Below are 12,498 nucleotides of genomic sequence, written 5' to 3'. Positions count from 1 at the left end.
TCCTTTGTTTACTCTTCCTGCAAAGATAATTATTTAAACCTGTTTAAGACACACTTTGACCTCCCTGAAGACAAAAACCATGTCTTAGTCTTTCTTGTATATCCAGTGTTTACTTACAATACTCAATAAATGTTTGCTGAATGAATATGTGGATAAAATGAAGACAACAATAACTGAGAGGCTGTTATTTAATATTGAAAAATATTTTCTTTAATATCTCCACTTACGATGAGATGCAGAGTTGACATAATAAGACCTAATATAGTATAAAATAGTAAAGTGCACAGTAGAAATAAAAATAAAATCTCCCCAAGTGAAGAGAATTAGAAAAAATGTTTTTAAAAAATTGACCCTTTTTTGAAATAGGAAATCATCAGATTTCAAAATAAAAGGAACTAAACGTATTCACCCATTTTTATCTATAAATTATACAGCAACTTATCGACTTAAAAACTGAATTTTAAAAATTTAACCTTGATTTATCTTGAAAAATAATCAAAGAGACTAGTCTGAGTCTCTAGGGCTACCATTAAGGAATCTGATGATGAGAAATCTGGAACCTATCCCAAAAAATAGGCAGATATATAAATAAGGACAAAATTTTGCCTATGATTTAAGAGCTTAAAGAACCTCGTAACTAGATAAAAATCTGTATACCTTGCAGAATAAGTATAAAAGTAATTAATTTGGGGGAATTTTGAAGACTCACTCATGATAAAAAAAAAATTGTCTTAAAACATTGCATTATAGGGACAAAACGCAGAATGGTGATTGCCGGGGCAAAGTAGGAGAGAACAGAGAATTATTGTTTACAGGGTAGTTTCAGGAATGCCTGGTGGCTCAGTTGGTTGTGCGTCCAACTCCTGATTTTGGCGCAACTCATGATCCCAGAGTTGTGGGATCAAGCTCCACTGAGCTCCATGCTGTGTGTGGAGCTTGCTTAAGATTCCTTCTCTCCCTCTTTCTCTTTCTCCCCCACCCCCACTCTCCCCTGCTCGTGGCACTCTCTCTCCTCTCTCTCTCTCAAATAAAAAATAATAGTAAAGATTAAAAAAAATAAAGGGTAGTTTCAGTATCGAAAGATGAAAAAGTTCTCGAAATAGATAGTGACGATGGTTACATGATAATGTTAATGTACTTAGCCACTGAACTGGATAGTTAAAAATGATTACAATGGTAAATTTTATGTCACATTTATGTTATGGGCTGAACTGTATCCTCCCAAAATTTGTATGTTGAACGAGTACCTCAAGATAAGACTGATTTGGAGACAGGGTCTTTAAAGAGGTAATTAAGGTTAAATGAAGTCATTAGGGTAGGCCTTAATCCAGTGTGATAACATCCTTATAAGGAGATTAAGACACAGGCCGACCGAGTAAAGACCAAGTGAAGACACTGAGGGAAGACATGGCCATCTATAATTCAAGGAGAAAGGGCTTTATAAGAAACCAGTCCTGCCAACCCCTTGATCTTGGACTTTTAGCCACCAGAATTGTGAGAAAATAAATTCCTGTTGTTTAAGCTACCCAGTCTATAGTGCTGCATGATGGCAGCCTTAGCAGACTAACACATTTTACCACAATTAAAAATAAAATAAAATAGGGGCGCCTGGGTGGCGCAGTCGGTTAAGCATCCGACTTCAGCCAGGTCACGATCTCGCGGTCCGGGAGTTCGAGCCCCGCGTCGGGCTCTGGGCTGATGGCTCAGAGCCTGGAGCCTGTTTCCGATTCTGTGTCTCCCTCTCTCTCTGCCCCTCCCCTGTTCATGCTCTGTCTCTCTCTGTCCCAAAAATAAAAATAAACATTGAAAAAAAAAATTTTTTTTTAAATAAAAATAAAATAAAAAATAAAATAAAATAAAATAAAATACATAATAATAAAATAAAATAAAATACATAATAATAAAATAAAATAAAAAGTCCATTATCAAAACCCCATTATTTTAAAATGTTCAATTTCACAATGTATATTTAAAAAGCCTATCTACATTTTTAGGTATATAAAACACATACCAAGCAACAAAAGAAAAATAGATACATCAAATATCATCAAAATTTAAAACTTCTGTGCTTCAAGAAAGTGAAAAAACAACCTACAGAATGGGAGAAAATTTTTGCAAATCGTATATCTCAAAAAGGATTTGTAGCAAGGATATATAAATAGCTACCACAATTCAATCATAAAATCACTCAACTCAAATTTTTTCCTTCATCATCAAAGAGATTTCTAAGTGAAACCGACATATATTTGTATTTGTTTTTTTTTTTTTTTTTTTTTACTGTGTGTCTGTGGAGGGGAAGAATACAATGAATACTCAATACAGTTTGGTGCCACTGCCTTGATTCCTACAATTTCAATAAATATCTGCTGAAACAAATGAATAAAGATTAAATCATTTCAGTACTTCTAAGAGTACATACAAATATGAAAAAGGCACTCGTTCCTGTTTATTCCAAAAATCTAAAGTAACAATATATAAGATGGAATACATTTCATTCACAAAATGTCTCTCAATATAAAAGATACAAAAATATTGGAAATCTAGCAATTTGCTTTGAATGACTTTTTAAAAATGTCAAATAGTTGGTATGAAAAACTCCAGACATATTTCTATATATTTTTTGTTATTGTTTTATTTTTTTCTGAAACATTTGAAAGTAAGTTGCAGATATGACAGTTCACATCCAAACACTTTAGTATGCATCAACCAAGGGTAGGTTTGAAAATTTTCTTAATAACTGCAAGACATTTTTAAAAAGTCATTCCAAGCACAATTCACAAGAACTCTTGGTTATCACTTATCACTATGGACTTAGAAGTGTTTTACTTAATGTTTCACAACAAATTACAATTATTTCTCATTTTTAACTACTTAAAAATGTCTCTCCATCATTTTCTTAATTTATACGTTGCTAGAAGTGTGATATCAAAGCTGATTTTCTTTCAATTTTAATTATTTTCGTTTTTTCTTTATTATTATTATTTTTTTTAAGTAGGCTCCACGCCCAGCACAGAGCCCAACACAGGGCTTGAACTCCCAATCCTGAGATCAAGACCTCAGCTGAGATCAAGATTTGGACCCTCAACTGACTGGAGCCACCCAGGTGCTCCTAGTTTCATTTTTGATATATTTTAAATTTTAAAATTATTTTTATGTTTTGGCTTGGAGGCTTGGTCTTTTTTATACTTCTAAGGTCTAATACATATCTATGTGTCCATGTATCCATAGGATATAGCTAAGTCAGTTGTTCTAGATCAATTCTCCCAGGCACACAGGAGATCTTTCAGTATAGAAATGAAGATCTCCTTTTATTTCAGAAAAGTTTATTATCATTTTAAATGTTATTTCTGTTCATTTTCCATTTGCTTTTCTAGTTCAGCTTCTTCAACTAAATATATTGGATTTTCTCGATCACTCTCTCTCTCTGATCCTTTTAGCTTTCCTATTTCAGTTTCATTTCCTTGACTCTCTTTCATTTCTATTCTTTATGTCTCTTACTGAACTTTTGGTAATTTCTATCTTCACTTGGGTGCCTTCTGATTTAGTTTTCATTTCTAAAATGATTTTTGTCTTCTGTCGATTTCTTTCCAGAGTTCAATCAGTTCCTGTTTCATACATCTTCCTGTTGTTTGTACATTTTAGTTGTGAGTTTTGGAACTCTGATTCACGGTGTTCTTCAATAATGCAATTGCTTGCTTAATATAGGCTATTCATGTTCTAGTGTTGTACTTCAGGCTTCTTCTGTTTTGTGGCTTTTCTTTTATTTTTCCTTTCATTCTCTCTCCCTACCCCCACCCCGTGTGTGCGTGTGTAAAAGGTGTTATTTAAATTTTTTCTTATAGCAACTTTATACAGCTCCTGGCTTCTTTTTCTTTTTTTCTTTTTAAAAAATGTTTATTTACTTTTGGGTGGGGGGAGGGGCAGAGAAAGGGAGACACAGAATCTGAAGCAGGCTCCAGGCTCTGAGCTGTAAGCACAGAGCCTGATGTGGCTCAAACTCACAAACCATGAGATCATGAACTGAGCGGAAGTCGAACGCTTGACCGACAGAGCCACCCAGGCACCCCAGCCTTCTTTTTCTGTTAAAGATTATCTGTACTTGTTTTCTCCAGGATCATCAGTACCAAGTTGTGTTGAGAAGAGAGGTAAGTTAGCTTATTAGGTTTCTCAGTTCAAGAGCACCCTCCTCTGTGAATACAGTGAAGTGTACACTCTTGAATAAATAGTACTTTTTGTGGCGGTGGTGGGTACAGAATTTGTCTTTCTAAAAAAAAATTATCTTATTTCTTTTAGACCCTTGTCTTCAGCTGCTTCTTTCTTCCCTTTCACCACCAATCCTCCAAAGGACAAACCCCCACCCTTATGAGGTATCTTCCATTCTCTCAGAATTAGTGCTTTCCCCAAATTGTCACCTAAGGTCACCCACATTTTCAAAGCCCCATCTCCCAAATCCTCTGAGCTTAGGGCTCTGATCAAGTAGTTCATGCTTATAGTGTAATTCAGAAAGGAAGAAAACTACAAATACTAATTTCAATGTACATATGGCTGCCATCCTAAGGGAAGTGGGAATTCTCTATAACAAAATGGTAAGGTCTCTTTCTTAAAGCCATCCTAGTATTCCTTTAATGTTTTGAGTCTCTCCTAAAAGGATATAATTTCTCTACTATCCTTCACTAAGATCTACTTAAATAACTTAACAAGTGAGTAATTTCTGCATGGAAAAAGCTGTGTATTCTTTTTTTTTTTTTTTTTTACTTTGCTATTTTCTTTCTTTTTAGCTTAATTATTTGAGGGGGGGGGAGAGAGAGAGAGAGAGAGAGAGAGAGAGAGAAGGGGAGGGGCAGAGAGAGAATCCCAAGTAGACTCTGCACTGTCAATTCAGAGCCTGACACGGGGCTTAATCCCACATACCATGAGCTCATCACCTAACCTGAAATCAAGAGTTGGACACATACCTGACTGAGCCACCCAGGCGCTCCTACTTTACTATTTTTTTAAACTGTGTAGAAAATAGTAAGTGGAATTTATTTATACCACAAAAGGGTTTTAGATCCAATACAGTGTTGCAACCATCTCAAATCAAAATACTGTCCAAATCCTCTACGTAACTGAATAAAATAACTGCCGGAAAAATTCTTACATCTATAAAGTTAGTCTTTACAAACCTTCATCTTGTGTTCTTTTACTCTGTCACTGATGCCCACTGCCCTCAAAAATCTTTCTGTGCTCTCCAAGCACTCCTGAGATAATACTGTGAAATTATGTACTATGACCATTTATGAGGCCATCTGATTCAGAAACAGGTGAAATCTTTATTCTTTATTAGATTATTTGTGTATAAAATGACATTGCTTCCTGTGAGCAGAACACCAAGGCACCTTTTCAAACACCAGATATATACTCGACAAAAAAGAAGAGGAAAGCATAGACACTGTGCTATGCCAAATACAAACTAAAAATTAAGATCAATAAAATAATTCAAGACACATCACCTAGTGCAATCCAAAATCACAAAGAAATTCTCAAAACATCAAAAACAGGAAGCTAGCCAAGTTAGCATAGCCTCTTGAACATGGTATCTCAAAATAATTATTTGTTACTAAACGTATATAGTGAAACTAATTTCCTAACACAATATTGTCTTTTAAAAAGGATGAAAAAATTTCCACTTCTAACTGTATTTTTTTTTAATGTTTATTTATTTTTGAGAGTGCGGAGAGGGGCAGAGACAGAGGGGAGGAGAGAGAGGGGGAGAGAGAATCCCAAGCAGGCTCTGTGCTATCAGCTGCAGAGTCTGACCAGGGCTCTATCTCATGAACCGTGGGATCATGACATGAGCTGAGATCAAGAGTCGGATGCTCAACTGAGCCACCCAGGTGCCCCCTAAACTGTATTCTTAAAAATGCTGAAGCATTCATATCACTGACAGCACATATTGTGCAAGATATACCTGACAAACCTGGGGCACTATGACATTCTTGAACATTTAGAGATACTCTGAGGGAGAAAAGAACTCAAATGTATTGGTCAATAGAGACAAACATGAAATGCTATTACAACTCCAGAAAGGTCCCAAGAGTCAATGAAGATTATTTTCGTGAAGACAGGTTATACAATGAGACAATAATCTAATGTATCATTTCCTTGAAATGAAATCCCCTCCCAAGTTTGTAGCATCACCGTTCTTGTAATTATCAAACTAAAAACTTGTGAAAGAAGATATTAAAACATAACGTTGTATATTACTTACTTTGAAGAGGCACAAGGAAGATGATGAAGCAGAGGAAAGAAACATAATGTGAAGTAGAGAACAGAAACTTAATTCCTAAGAAAACTAAGGCTACATTAAATTATGGCTCAACTGTTGAAATGCATCTTATTTCCTGTCAGCTTGCAGTATGATATAAAAGTCCACATAGCAGTTAAAAAAAGAATACCTCCTGAGCAACTCAGAAAAGTGGTTTTAACAAAATCCCTAAAAACAAAGCTCTAGTTCTCACTGAGGGACTTCAGAAGTAACCTCTTGTCTGGCAAAAGTTGTGGACAGGCTTTCCAAAAGTTCACAGAACCATCTAACTTTTTTTTTTTAATGTCATTATTTTTTTTCTCAGTGGTTTTTAATTTTTTTTTTTAATTTACATCCAAATTAGTTAGCATATAGTGAAACAATGATTTCAGGAGTGGATTCCTTAATGCCCCTTATACATTTACCCATCCCCCCTTCCACAACCCCTCCAGTAACCCTTTTCTCCATATTTAAGAGTCTCTTATGTTTTGTCCCCCTGTTTTTATATTCTTCTTGCTTCCCTTCCCTTATGTTCATCTGTTCTGTATCTTAAAGTCCTCGTATGAGTGAAGTCATATGATATTTGTCTTTCTCTGACTAATTTCGCTTAGCATAATACCCTCCAGTTCCATCCACGTAGTTGCAAATGGCAAGATTTCATTCTTTTTGATTGCTGAGTAATACTCCATTGTATATATATATACCACTTCTTCTTTATCCATTCATCCATTGATGGACATTTGGGATCTTTCCATACTTTGGCTACTGTTGGTAGTGCTGCTATAAACATTGGGGTACATATGTCCCTTCGAAACAGCACACCTGTATCCCATGGATAAATATCTAGTAGTGCAATTTCTGGGTCATAGGGTAGTTCTATTTTTAATTTTTTGAGGAACCTCCATACTGTTTTCCAGAGTGGCTGCATCAGTTTGCATTCCCACCAGCAGTGCAAAGTGTTCCCCTTCCTCTGCACCTTGCGAACATCTGACATTGTCAGAATTGTTAACTTTAGCCATTCTGACTGGTATGAAGTAGTATCTCATTGTGGTTTTGATTATATTTCCCTGATGATGAGTGATGTTGAACATTTTTTCATGTGTCTGTTAGCCATCTGAATGTCTTCTTTGGAAAAGTGTCTATTCATGTGTTTTGCCCATTTCTTCACTGGGTTATTTGCTTTTTGTGTGTTGAGTTTGATAAGTTCCTTATAGATTTTGGATACTAACCCTTTATCTGATATGTCATTTGCAAATATCTTCTCCCATTTTTTGGTTGCCTTTTAGTTTTGCTGATTGTTTCCTTTGCTGTGCAGAAGCTTTTTATTTTGATGAGGTCCCAACAGTTCATTTTTGCTTGTTTCCCTTGCCTCCAGAAACATATTGAGTAAGAAGCTGCTGTGGCCGAGATCAAAGAGGTTTTTGCCTGCTTTCTCCTCAAGGATTTTGATGGCTTCCTGTCTTACATTTAGGTCTTTCATCCATTTTGAGTTTATTTTTGTGTATGGTGTAAGAAAGTGGTCCAGGTTCATTCTTCTGCATGTCGCTGTCCAGCAGCACCACTTGCTGAAGAGACTGTCTTTATTCCATTGGATATTCTTTCCTGCTTTGTCAAAGATTAGTTGGCCATATGTTTGTGGGTCCATTTCTGGGTTCTCTATTCTGTTCCATTGATCTGAGTGTCTGTTCTTGTGCCAGTACCATACTGTCTTGATGATTACAGCTTTATAGTATAGCTTGAAGTCTGGGATTGGGATACCTCCTGCTTTGGTTCTCTTTTTCAAGATTGCTTTGGCTATTTGGGGTCTTGTCTGGTTCCATACAAATTTTAGGATTATTTGCTCTAGCTCTGTGAAGAATGCTGGTGTTACTTTGATAGGGATTGCATTGAATATGTAGATTGCTTTGGGTAGTATCGACATTTTAACAATATTTGTTCTTCCTATCCAGGAGCATGGAATCTTTTTCCATTTTTTTGTGTCTTCTTCAATTTCTTTCATAAGCTTTCTATAGTTTTCAGTGTATAGATTTTTCACCTCTTTGGTTACATTTATTCCTAGGTATTTTATGGGTTTTTGTGCAACTGTAAATGGCATCGATTCCTTGATTTCTCTTTCTGTCACTTCATTGTTGGTGAATAGGAATGCAACCAATTTCTGTGCATTGATTTTATATCCTGCAACTTTACTGAATTCATGAATCAATTCTAGCAGTTTTTTGGTGGAATCTTTTGTGTTTTCCATATAGAGTATCATGTCATCTGCGAAGAGTGAAAGTGTGACCTCCTCCTGGCTGATTTGGATGCCTTTTATTTCTTTGTGTTGTCTGATTGCAGAGGCTAAGACTTCCAATACTATGTTGAATAACAGTGTTGAGAGTGGACATCCCTGTCTTGTTCCTGACCTTAGGGGGAAAGCTCTCAGTTCTTCCCCATTAAGGATGATATTAGCGTTGGGTCACTTGTATATGGCTTTTATCATCTCGAGGTATGATCCTTCTATCCCTACTCTCTTGAGGTTTTTTATCAAGAAAGGATGTTGTATTTTGTCAAATGCTTTCTTTGCATCTATTGAGAGGATCATATGGTTCTTGTCCTTTCTTTTATTGATGTGATGAATCACGTTAATTGCTTTGCGGATATTGAACCAGCCCTGCATCCCAGGTATAAATCCCACTTGGTCATGTGAATAATTTTTTTAATGTATTGTTGGATCCGGTTGGCTAGTATCTTGTTGAGGATTTTTGCATCCATGTTCATCAGGGAAGAACCATCTAACTTTTATACATATGGAATTACCTTTGTAGAGTTAAAGGCAATTCTAAAATGGCAGTGGTGGGGGTAGTCAGAGGAAAACCTGCCAAAATTATTGAGCACATACCTGGCAGTAGGCACTCCATAAGGCACATAAAACTAAAGTTATATGTGTATTATTCTAGTCATTTTATTTTGCTCTCACATATACACATGTATACATGAAAAATATTTAGAATATCTATAAATAGTTTCATGAATAAATTATATTCTATGTATAATTCAGTCACTTGCATTTTTCATTTAATATTATGTTTTTGAGATCCAAGCATATAAATATGACTAACAACCTAGTTCATTTCTGTTAATACCTATATGGTATAATATGAAAATGCTCCATTTTATTTAGATATTCCAACATTGATGGACATCTGCTTACAATTATATATTACTAGAAATAATGTTGCAACAAATGTCCTTCCAGGCTACTCTGTCTGCATGTGCAAGAGATGTTCTACAGCAGGGACAAACTACAGCCCACAGGCCAAATCTGGTATGTCACCTGTTTCTGTATGTCCTGTGAGCTAAGAATAAGAATGGTTTGTAAATGTTTTAATGGTTGAAAAAAACAAATCAAAAAGAGAATAATATTCATGACAAATGAAACATATAAAACTCAGATTTTAATGTCTATAAATTTTTATTTGAACACATTCATCTGTTAATGTATTATCTGTTATTGCTTTTGCACCAGAACAGCAGAGTATTTGCAACCAAGACCGTATGACTTATAAAGATTAAAATATTTACTATCTGGTCCTTTATAGGAAAAGTTTGCCAACTCCTGTTTTAGAGTAACTATTTAAAGATGGGACTTGCTGGGTCATAACTTACACACTTTTAAATTTTGCTAGAAACAACCAAATTGCAATGCAAAGGAACTATATCAATTTATCCTGCCACCAGAAATGTGTAAGTTCCCATTTCCCTCCATCATCACCACTTAATATTCTAAAACAGTATCTCATTGTTTTAATTTACATTTACCTTTTAAAAACATATCTAAATGGTTACTGCACAAGAGTATTTCCTCTTTTCCAAATATATTTCTTTTGGTCATTTTTCTATTTGGCCTGTCTTTTTTTTTTTTGTATCAATGTGCAGATTTATTTACATAAACTGGATAGAGTTCTTTGACATACATGTCACAAATAATTTCATTCACACTTTCTCTTAACTTTGCTTACATTTTTATTATATATGATATATTAATTTGTTGCAGTAAACTTTATCGATCCTTTTTTTATTTTCTAAGCTTTGGGTAGCATGTCATCTTTCCCTACTATTTCTCTACTCAAGTGTGTGTGTTTTTTTTTTTTTTTTGAATGTTTATTTTTGAGAGAGAGAGAGAGTGTGCACAAGTGGGGGAGAGGGACAGAGGATCCACAGCAGGCTCTGTGCCAACAAACAACAGCCCAACGCAGGCTCAAACCCACAAATCGTGAGATCATGCCCTGAGCCAAAGTCGGACGCTCAACTGACTGAACCACTCAGGCACCCCTATACTCTTACTGAGTTTAATAATTGTGGAATGATAGATTCTCTTAGATTTTCTATTATATAGTCTATAAAAAAAAAAAACAGGGAAAGTTTGTCTCTTCCTGATTCTTACACCTGCTATCTTTTCCCTTGTCTTCTCTGTATTAGTTGGGACTTCCTCTACAAATGATCAATTGATGAAATTATAGCCATGCATCTTTATTCTGTCTGAATGTCATTGAGATGCTTCTAAAGATTCACTCTAAAGTATAATGTTTGTTGGTGGCTTTAGATACATGGCCATTATTAAGTCAAGGCAGCTCCTTTTTATTTTTCAGTCATGTTGCTTTTTTTCATCGCTGATTGATGAATTTTCATCAAATGTTTTCTCTGTATCAACTGAAACAATTATAAAATATTTCTCATTTAACATATTAATATGTTGAAATACATTAATATATTTTTAAATCCTAAACCATTCTCTCAATTTTAAGAACTTCCATTTGGTCAGGAAGTATTTTTATTTTATACATCACTGGATGTGACTTTTATTTAAGATTTGTACATCTGTGATCATAAGTGAGGCTGGCACTATAATTTTTCATACTCCTCTTATCTAGTTTGGTTTTAAAATTAACTAGTTCCACTAAATGAGTTAGGTAGCATGCTTTCTTTTTTATTCTGTTCATAGATGTCAGCCCCACACGTGTCTGATAGATACCAGAGGTAAAAAGACATTTAAGTTGGCAGTTTGTTGGGAGAAGGTACATTTTTTTTTTTTTACAACCGAAAAAAAAGCAACTATTTTTTTACTTACTTTTTTCCTAAATTCCCTCTAAATATAACTTTAGCCACATTCCAAGTGATCCTGTGCCCTTATACTGAATTTCACGTACACAGCACATTTTGGGGTTTTGTTTTTAATTTAATATGACCACCTACTCTTTCAAATGGGGTATTTGGTCTAATTATCTTTAATTTCATAACTGATATAGCTGGATTTCTAACTACTATTTTCTATTTCCCATCTTTTTGATGTTACTTTTTCTTTCTTTTCTTCTTTTGAATTAACCAAATATCTTATTAATTCTTTTCCCTTACTAACGTGATAGTGATACATATATTTACATTATAGTGGTTACCTGGGACATTAGAACGCCCAACTTTGACTTGTTAGTCTAATCAAGCTGATTACTTTTACCATTTCTCCAATAAGAATAGCATTTTACACTTCCATTTATTCCTCTTTTGTATTATTATTATTATATATTTTAATACTACAAATATTTTTAACTCAATGAGTTTTGTTTTTGTTTTTGTCTCAATAATATGAGATTATGTTAAATGATATTGACCTATTCTGACTCTCTTCACTCCTTACTGAATTTCTCTGTTTCCCTTTAAGACCATTTTATTTCTGGCTGAAGAACTCCATTTATTTATATTTTAGCTCAGGTGCACTGGCAACAAATCTCCTGTTTTATCTGTCTGAAAACATCTTATTTCACCTTCATTTTTGGAAGATACTTTTGTTGTGTAAAGAATTACAGATTAGAAGTTTTCTTCCTTTCAGCACTTTAAACATGTCATTCTATTGTTTTTGGTTTCTACTGTTTATGTCAGTATTAAAGGTAATGTCCTTTCTTCTCTCATGGACTTTTAAGATTTTCCTCTATGATTTTTCAGCATTGATGTGCCAAGTTGTGGTTCATCTAGCTTAGGGTTAGCAGAGTTAGATGAATGTGGTTTGAAGGGTTTCCATAGTTTTGCTCATTATCTCTTTAACTATTGATTCGTCTCTATTATCAATCTGTCCCCTAAGACGCTATACATGCTATAGCATTTTACTGAATCTACTATGTTTCTTACTTTCTTTTCTATTTGTTTCTTTCTTCCTTTCTCTGCTTCAGCATGGATATTTT

At 34.7% G+C, this 12,498-nt stretch overlaps 1 protein-coding gene across 1 annotated transcript in view; it reads right to left on the bottom strand.

Annotated features, from left to right (window-relative positions):
- Window positions 1–12,498, bottom strand: part of PIGK (phosphatidylinositol glycan anchor biosynthesis class K) — a 122,096-nt gene that overhangs the window by 40,966 nt on the left and 68,632 nt on the right. The gene's annotated exons all lie outside the window — the stretch shown is intronic.

This window comes from Prionailurus viverrinus, chromosome C1, assembly GCF_022837055.1.
Source record: "Prionailurus viverrinus isolate Anna chromosome C1, UM_Priviv_1.0, whole genome shotgun sequence".
In the NCBI taxonomy this organism is placed as follows: domain Eukaryota; kingdom Metazoa; phylum Chordata; class Mammalia; order Carnivora; family Felidae; genus Prionailurus; species Prionailurus viverrinus.
The sequence above is the reverse complement of the archived record's forward strand: the minus strand, read 5'-3'. Positions and strand labels throughout refer to the sequence as shown.